The sequence below is a fragment of the Dipteris shenzhenensis genome, unplaced genomic scaffold, assembly GCF_047967505.1.
Source record: "Dipteris shenzhenensis isolate YYH24624 ecotype China unplaced genomic scaffold, Dip_SZ_1.0 scaf0040, whole genome shotgun sequence".
Lineage (NCBI taxonomy): Eukaryota > Viridiplantae > Streptophyta > Polypodiopsida > Gleicheniales > Dipteridaceae > Dipteris > Dipteris shenzhenensis.
The window spans coordinates 36,304-43,742 of NW_028239347.1; the positions used below are offsets into that span (position 1 = coordinate 36,304).

Sequence of the window (7,439 nt, forward strand, 5' to 3'; positions counted from 1 at the left end):
GCTTCGCTTCACCGAATCCAAACCACTTTTTTTTGCCTAAGAAGAAGGCAAAGCCAACCACCAAGGGGGGGAACCGGCTTTGCGGTTGGTGGCCCCGTAAGGACGAAAACAACGTTCGACTTGCATGTGTTAAGCATATCGCTAGCGTTCATTCTGAGCCAGGATCAAGGGTTTTGGGGGATTTTGCCATCTAAGCAATAACTTACGACGAGCCCCGGGGGGGCCGAAGGGGATAGCGTAGATCATACGCTACCCCGACGACCCCGCTACTAATGTAGGCGATTCATGCTTTCACTGCTGGCAAAAGCCAAACGGCCCCGGTCCGCCCACCATGCTGCTAGCGGACACTTCGCCGCAGCTGAAAATTCTCTCACTAGCAGGAACACACATAAAAATTCCGCTGCGAATCTTGGTTGTGCTCGCAGCAGGCTTCTGGTGCTTAAAAAAAGTTTCAAAAAGGCCCATCTCTAACGAATAATCGGTCAATAAATGCCACATACCAGCATTAAGCCCAAAATTGGAGAATGGCTAGCGCCACCAAATGACCATTCAATTGTACGGAAGGTGCAAAACCGAGGCAGGCAAGACGGGTTCGAACCGCAAACGTTCGGCTTTCAGCCGATCGATTTACCAATTTTAATCTATCTCGCTTTTTTTCATGGGAAAAAGGGTCGGGCCCCATCAAAACCCTCCCTCATCATTGTCGGCATAAATTCATTCCCCTCTCGGGAATTAAATTAAAGGGTGTTTGTGATTCGTTTTTTCGAATGTTTAGTGACAAACAGCACGAGTGTGCATGAGGGTCCGGGCTGTCAACCACGTCTCCCGATAATTCTCAGTACATATGGCAGAAAACGCCTTTCACATATCGGGGTCGGAATGGGATCGGGTGTTCCGCGTCTTACTAGGATGCCCGGACGGAACGAACACGCTTGATTAATGAACAAAAGAGTGCTAACGACAAAAGCACCGAACAGAGAAAGTGCAAATACAGCTGGTACTTAGCCTTTGATTGTTCGATCGCTACCAACCCCACAAGGAGGTCATCAATTCGCAGGTGGTTATTAAGTAAAAGGTGTAATATGAATGGCTACGCTTTTTCGAATATTCATGGATTATTATACGATAATCTTCGTTTGCTTTTTTACTGCGAGATTGGTAACGAAAATTCGTTACCGCTATTCAGACTTGACTCCCGATCTCTTCAATGCCGCCCAGCCGACGGCCGAAATAACTGACATACAGATATGGAAGTATACATATGTCTATGTCACCCCCAGTGGCTGCTTGTTCAGAACGCGCGTTTATCAGTGTTCGCGGCGGTCCGGTTGTAGTATATAAGGAATGGAGACTAAAAAGTTAATTAATTAAAAGGTACCCATCTTTCCCATTCTTTCTTCGCGAAGTGGTTAGTAATGTACAGCATTCTCAGCTCAGTTGGATAGAGCAACAACCTTCTAAGTTGAAGGTCACAGGTTCGAGTCCTGTAGGATGCAGAAAGTGCACATTGGATCATATACCGTTGGGGAATGCCTCTACTTGTTTGATTCCTCGAACTTCTACTTGTTTGATTAGTCCATTGGAACGGGTTAGGACGTGTGGATTGACCGATTTATCAATGTCTCGCGATCTCGGCTCAGAAGGTCGAAGCTTACTGGGAGAGTGGCCGAGTGGTTAAAAGCGACAGACTGCAAATCTGTTGAAGGTTTTCTACGTAGGTTCGAATCCTGCCTCTCCCAATGCCGAAGCAAATTAGGAAAGAGAAGCGAAGCAACCGAAGAATGAGAGGGGAGCGGGGAGGGAAGCTCGAACATCCAATATCTAACCAGCCAGCCCCGGCCAGCCCTTATTTGATTGACCAAGTGAAAGAAATTGCGGAGGAGGATCCTATGATTCCTATTACTGAGTGAAGCGAGGAAGTTTGATCGCTGTCATCCCGCGAACGCGAATGTCTGGTCTCTAATGTTGTAACTACTTGATATCCCTCATGCCTCAGTTCGACCACACCTAGCGGACGAACTCTCTTCGTTCGATTCCCCGATGGTGCCGGTGGTTGTCGGAGTGCCCCAAAGTCGAGTTGTCTTTCTTGCGTTGTAAATTGCCCGCATTTGGTTTCTGTTCTGGTTTGAATGACCTTTAGAATAGAATAGAATAGAATAGAATAGAATAGAATAGAATAGAATAGAATAGAAAAAAGTGTTGGCCTGTGCGCGTGTATAGCTCTAGGGCGGAGTGTGCCTCGGATCTCGGATTTCATAAACCAGCCTACTCATTACGACGGGAATTCCTATTTGTTGTCGAAAGCAAGCTATGCGATCGGGGCAGCCACGCAACGGGAAGATCCGATCCTTGGCCCAAGGTTGGCTAGAAGCAAAGATCCTTGGCCTGCGCTGCGAGCGAGCGATGTGCACCGGCCAGAAAGGATACCCCCGAGAGCAAGGCTTCGGCTTCTCCAAGGAACCTTCTGGAATTCAATCCCAGCAGCAATGTATATCTCGACCACGTAGTTGCCTCTCGGGCGACGAAATGCTCTATGCCTACCATTCGATCTCTGGATAAAGCCTTCGATCAGCACATTCCCTACGAATCGGTCTTTCTGAACAGCTCAGCCAGGATCCAACTTCCGACATACAGCTTTTCCATGATCCTCCTTTTCTAGCTTCGAGCCGGAAGCATACAGCTTCCAACCTATGGGGTCGAACAGCTAGGAACTTTCTTTCTTTTTACCCAATTTTCCATTAAATACTGCTAACCCCTGGCTAACAGGGTGAAAAAGATAGCTTATATCCTACCCGGCTTCTGTCCCACTCTCTCGATCGTCAGATCCACACCCTCCTAGATGTTCCCTATCGGTTCATCTAACGATCCACCTCGTAGCCCTCAGCTATTCTATCCTCATGGCTAGGATCTTAATCTCTAAACCACCCCCCGGTAAATTGGGAAATCAAGATTTCCCTTGCTCAGATGACGTTAGGAAAGGCTGGATGACGGTTATAGCCGTAGACGCCTATTCGCTCTAGCAAAACCATGGCTCACTAACATGGAGGTATCCGACTAAAACGGAAAACCTGCACTTAAACGATCAATATGGACCTCATCCACAAACAGCACAAACAAGGACTTCCTGAATCACCAATAATTTGAACAGTTAGGCCTTCCCATCAATTCAGCCTATTAGGCCAAGGAGTGAGTTTGAGAAGTTTAGGCTAACTACCACAACTATTACTTGATGATGCAATTCGTGGTTCGTAGTGTCGATGCAATTGATGAGCAGTGGTCGATGCCAACGCGAGGTCGAACTAAACTGATCACTGAAGGCCTTCCATATAGAAATTCTATCCCACAATGCTCCGACTCCATAACAAGAGAAAGACCCGGCCTCTGCTGATCGCCCCGAATCACGGGAATCGAAACAAGCGCTTATCAAACATGCTTCTATGGGGAACATCACCAAGACGGAAATCGAAGGGAATCGATAGAAATCGAGTCGAAGCCCAGGAATATGCTTCTAGCCAACCGGCTTCCAAAACCAGCTGGACCCGCCTACTCCGGGCCTCTTCCCTTCGGTCGAGTAATTTTCAATACCCCGAGAGGGGAGCCGGCAGGCCGACCTGCAAAGCCAACCACAAGGGGACTCCCCGGCACAGAGAGGCCCCCCATAGCATAGGGGCGAGCGGGGGTCCTGGGAGCCGGCCCGGGATAGCGCTTCATCCCGGGGCCACCGGGCTACCTTACCACCCCGCCTGCGAGGCGGGGCTACCCCCACACTCCCCTTGGGTTACTTGTTGCCCTTCCCTTCGGGCGGGTTACCTTGACAGCCCCCCGGGGCTACCCGTAGGTCGGTTTGGCAATCGGGCTACTTACCTCTCCGTAGGTCTCCGGGGTAGGTACTTGGTGCACCTCCGGGGCACTTGCCAGCCCTTCAGGTTAGTGCCTGTAGGGCATCGTTTCAACGAAACAGAACTCCTCCTCCCTCCGGTTCCCCGGGAGAAGTGGCCCTCTCAACAAATCGAGGTCTCACTCCGTGACCTACCTAAAGTATGGGTCAATACTTTTCGCTCCAATACTAGTAAAGGATGAAGGCCAAAGGTAGGGACCAAAGGATTGGGTTTCTTCCCGGGTTCTCCGCCTTGCCAGGAATAGGGCAATAATTCTAATAATCCGATAGTGATAAGGATAATGGGAATCTGATGATAATATCAATTGGGAATGACAGTAATAGTAGAATAGTAGTAATCCAATAATAATAATAAGAATCCGAGTTTTTATATCTCGTTCAGGAAAAAGGGCTTTGCGCCAAGCACACTCGGCAAAAAGGTTACTCGGATCGTAGATGGACTGGTATGAATCGGTAAAGAGGAGGCAAAACGAAAGGGTTGATAAACACGAGAAAGCGTGGGCGACCTCAAGCCAGCTACAGGGGGCTGCTGCTCCAGGTCGGCATGGTCGCCTCAATCCCTCCCGCCCTCGGTAAAGAACCGCAGGTCCGGCCAAGCCAGAGCAAGCTCCGTCTAGCGGAGCCGGGGTGTCTAGAGAAGAAAGTGGCGGACGGGGGCCCGGGTGGGTCGGGCGGAGCAGCAAGAGATTCTGATCTCCGCCCCCGGAGCTTTGCTTCCCCCGTTTGCTCACTTGGTGAAAATGGTAAACACGACAGACTCAAAATCTGTTCCATTTCAAGGGTTATCGGTTCGAGTCCGATAGTGAGCATACTTGCTTGGTGAAATTGGTAAACACGACAGACTTCGAATCTGTTCCATTTCAAGGGTTATCGGTTCGAATCCGATAGCGAGTATGGGCGTGTCTGAATTGGTTTGTTGGGCGGGCCCTTGGGGCTTGCTTGCGGGGAGCCCCAAGGGCGAGTATAACTCAATGGGTCAGAGTGTCAGATTGTGAATTTGAAAACACGGGTTCGAATCCCGTTATTCGCCAAAAACACATCATCCCAACGCTTGAATCCCGACTACTTTGCGCTGCTATCCTCATAGCGAAATAGAGTTCGAAGGAGGATGAGAACCTTCGGTCGAAGCCCAAAACAGAAGACCAATCAACGCCAACCAAGACGTTCAGCCAGGCCGAGCTGTAGACCGAAGCCGGGCAAGGGGATTGATTGGTGGATTGCCTTGATGTCCTATTTCTTGGTTGTGGCCAGAGATTCGAAAAAACCGACGGGGGGCCGGGATCGGAATCCCGGGCATGGGGTAGTGGGCAACAAGCTTCCACGCAACATCACGCGCTGTGATCTTAGCTCCGCTAGGATTACACACTCCCCCCACGCCGGGGGAACCGCTGGGATTCTGTTTTCAAGAGGAATCTCGAACTCCTAGCTCATATCGTTTCGGAGTATAAGTTTGGTACTTCCATTCCATTCCATTCCATTCCATTCCATTCCATTCCATTCCATTCCATTCCATTCCATTCCATTCCATTCAGGTTTTTCCTCTTAGCAGATTTCAATTTCTTTTTGGGAAGAGGTGAAGCTACGGAACCTGGAACAGTCAATCCAGTTAAAGACTTTACCACCAGCCCACCCATCATATATGAAATTATCCATTTCTGCCAGATCCCCTCTGAGAACCCGTTTGCCCGGGGACTGAAGAGGCCCCTAGGCGAGGTAAGTGCCGGCACAACGAAATTTCTACAAGAGAATGGCACTTTAATGAAAGGGGTTCCCAGCGCTTTCTCAGACTTCTTTGTCCGCCTCGGGAAAAACGCCTACCGTTCTTCATCTCTCTCAACTAAGGCGTTTCCTACCTCCGTGGCGAAAACGCTACCACGCGTTTCCATCCGAACGCGGCGGTATTTTTGGTGTCAAGGGATCGAAAATCAAATGAGGTGAAACACCCGAGTGCCCACGCAGAATTCTCATTCATCTGGTAGTGGATGGAACCTCGGCTTTTTTCTTCAATGTCACCAATCATCCATGAAAATTGATCGGGAGTTTGCAGTTGCGCTTCGACGACCGAAAGGTCATTGGAATGTCTTGGCCTGGGCAAGAATGAATTCTGAGGTTCACTGGTTGAGTCCCCAAGGCTTGAGGCGTTTTCAGTTCACCAATGGAGACGCAGTCACAGGTTGAGTGTTGCGCGATCACAAACCGGACACTCATTGCCTAAGATTTTGTACGGTGTTCGGTAGGTTCAATTCCTACTGTATCGAAAAGAATGCATTGGATGGATGCCTGGGCATTGAGAAGGAAGGACGCTTTCAAAGGCGAAAGGCCATGGGGAGATACCGTCTGTGATCCATGGATCTCCAATCGGGAAACCGTATCCAAGCTTGCCGGGCATGCCGTGTGCTGCGGCTCCGCCTCGGACTTGAAAAACTTAGCGAACCGAAACATCATTGTAGCTAAAGGAAAGGAAATCAACTGAGACTCCGTTAGTAGCGGCGAGCGGAAGCGGATTAGGCAAAAAAAGGGGAAAGGGCCCCGAGAGGGGGACCCCCGCTTTCCCCGGCCCCGTGCGGGGGGGAACTTGCAAGGGGGGGGGGTGGAAACCCCCCCTCAAGGAATTCTGAAAAGGTTGGAAGATCTGGCCAAAGAAGGTGATAGCCCCGTAGATCTTTCCTGGCAGGTTTGATTACCGTTGCAAAACGCGGATACCGTGTTTGAATCATGATCGCTTTTACGTGATTAAGGGGGACCACCCTCGCGGCCTAAGTATTCCTCAATGACCGATAGCGTACTACAAGTACCGTGAGGGAAAGGTGAAAAGACCCCGCCATATGCCGGGAGTGCAATAGAAAACCTGAAATCCGATGCGAACCATCAGTCGAAGGAACGAGGCTCCGAAAGCGCTATAGCTTTCGGAGGCGAAGCCACTAATGTTCGATAGAACGCATACGCGAGGCTGAGAAAGCGCTATAGCTTTCGGAGGCGAAGCCACTAATGTTCGATAGAACCCTTGAGCGAAGCTTTGCGTTGTCGGCTCTCGCTCGGCACACTCTAACGGCGTACCTTTTGCATAATGGGTCAGCGAGTAAATGGAAACAGCGGCTTAAGCCATTAGGTGTAGGCGCAACGAGGTTGAATCTTCGGCGTTGTTTCTATTTGACCCGAAACCGATTGATCTAGCCATGAGCAGGTTGAATTGAGCTCTCCACAGAGGCCTTGGAGGACCGAACCCACGTATGTGGCAAAATACGGGGATGACTTGTGGCTAGGGGTAAATCAAAGAGCTACGACTTTGTGGAGTCCGGAGGACCACAAAAACCTACAGGCAGGCAGGAAAAGGAGTCCTCCTTCGGCCTTTTGCCCCATAAGCGTGCGAACGCTTTTTCAATAACTGGCTCATAACGGTGAAACCAGCAAGCTGTTTTTAAGAGTAATGGCCATACCGTGGGAAGTCGTGAAAGCTTCTCCCCCTTTGCGGTCGAGTGCCCCAGCCCTCGGCGATGAATGAAGCAGGTCGAGTTCCAAGATGAAAGCAGGTCAGGTTCGG

The 7,439-nt window shown here is 50.0% G+C and overlaps 3 non-coding genes across 3 annotated transcripts; all 3 read left to right on the forward strand.

Moving 5' to 3' along the window:
* Positions 1 to 1,656: 1,656 nt before the first annotated feature.
* On the forward strand, positions 1,657 to 1,739 carry TRNAC-GCA (transfer RNA cysteine (anticodon GCA)). The gene has a single exon. It is a non-coding gene; the product is annotated as a tRNA-Cys (tRNA).
* Positions 1,740 to 4,623: 2,884 nt separating this feature from the next.
* Positions 4,624 to 4,707, forward strand: TRNAL-CAA (transfer RNA leucine (anticodon CAA)). The gene has a single exon. It is a non-coding gene; the product is annotated as a tRNA-Leu (tRNA).
* Positions 4,708 to 4,855: 148 nt separating this feature from the next.
* Positions 4,856 to 4,928, forward strand: TRNAH-GUG (transfer RNA histidin (anticodon GUG)). The gene has a single exon. It is a non-coding gene; the product is annotated as a tRNA-His (tRNA).
* The last annotated feature ends 2,511 nt before the right edge of the window (positions 4,929 to 7,439 follow it).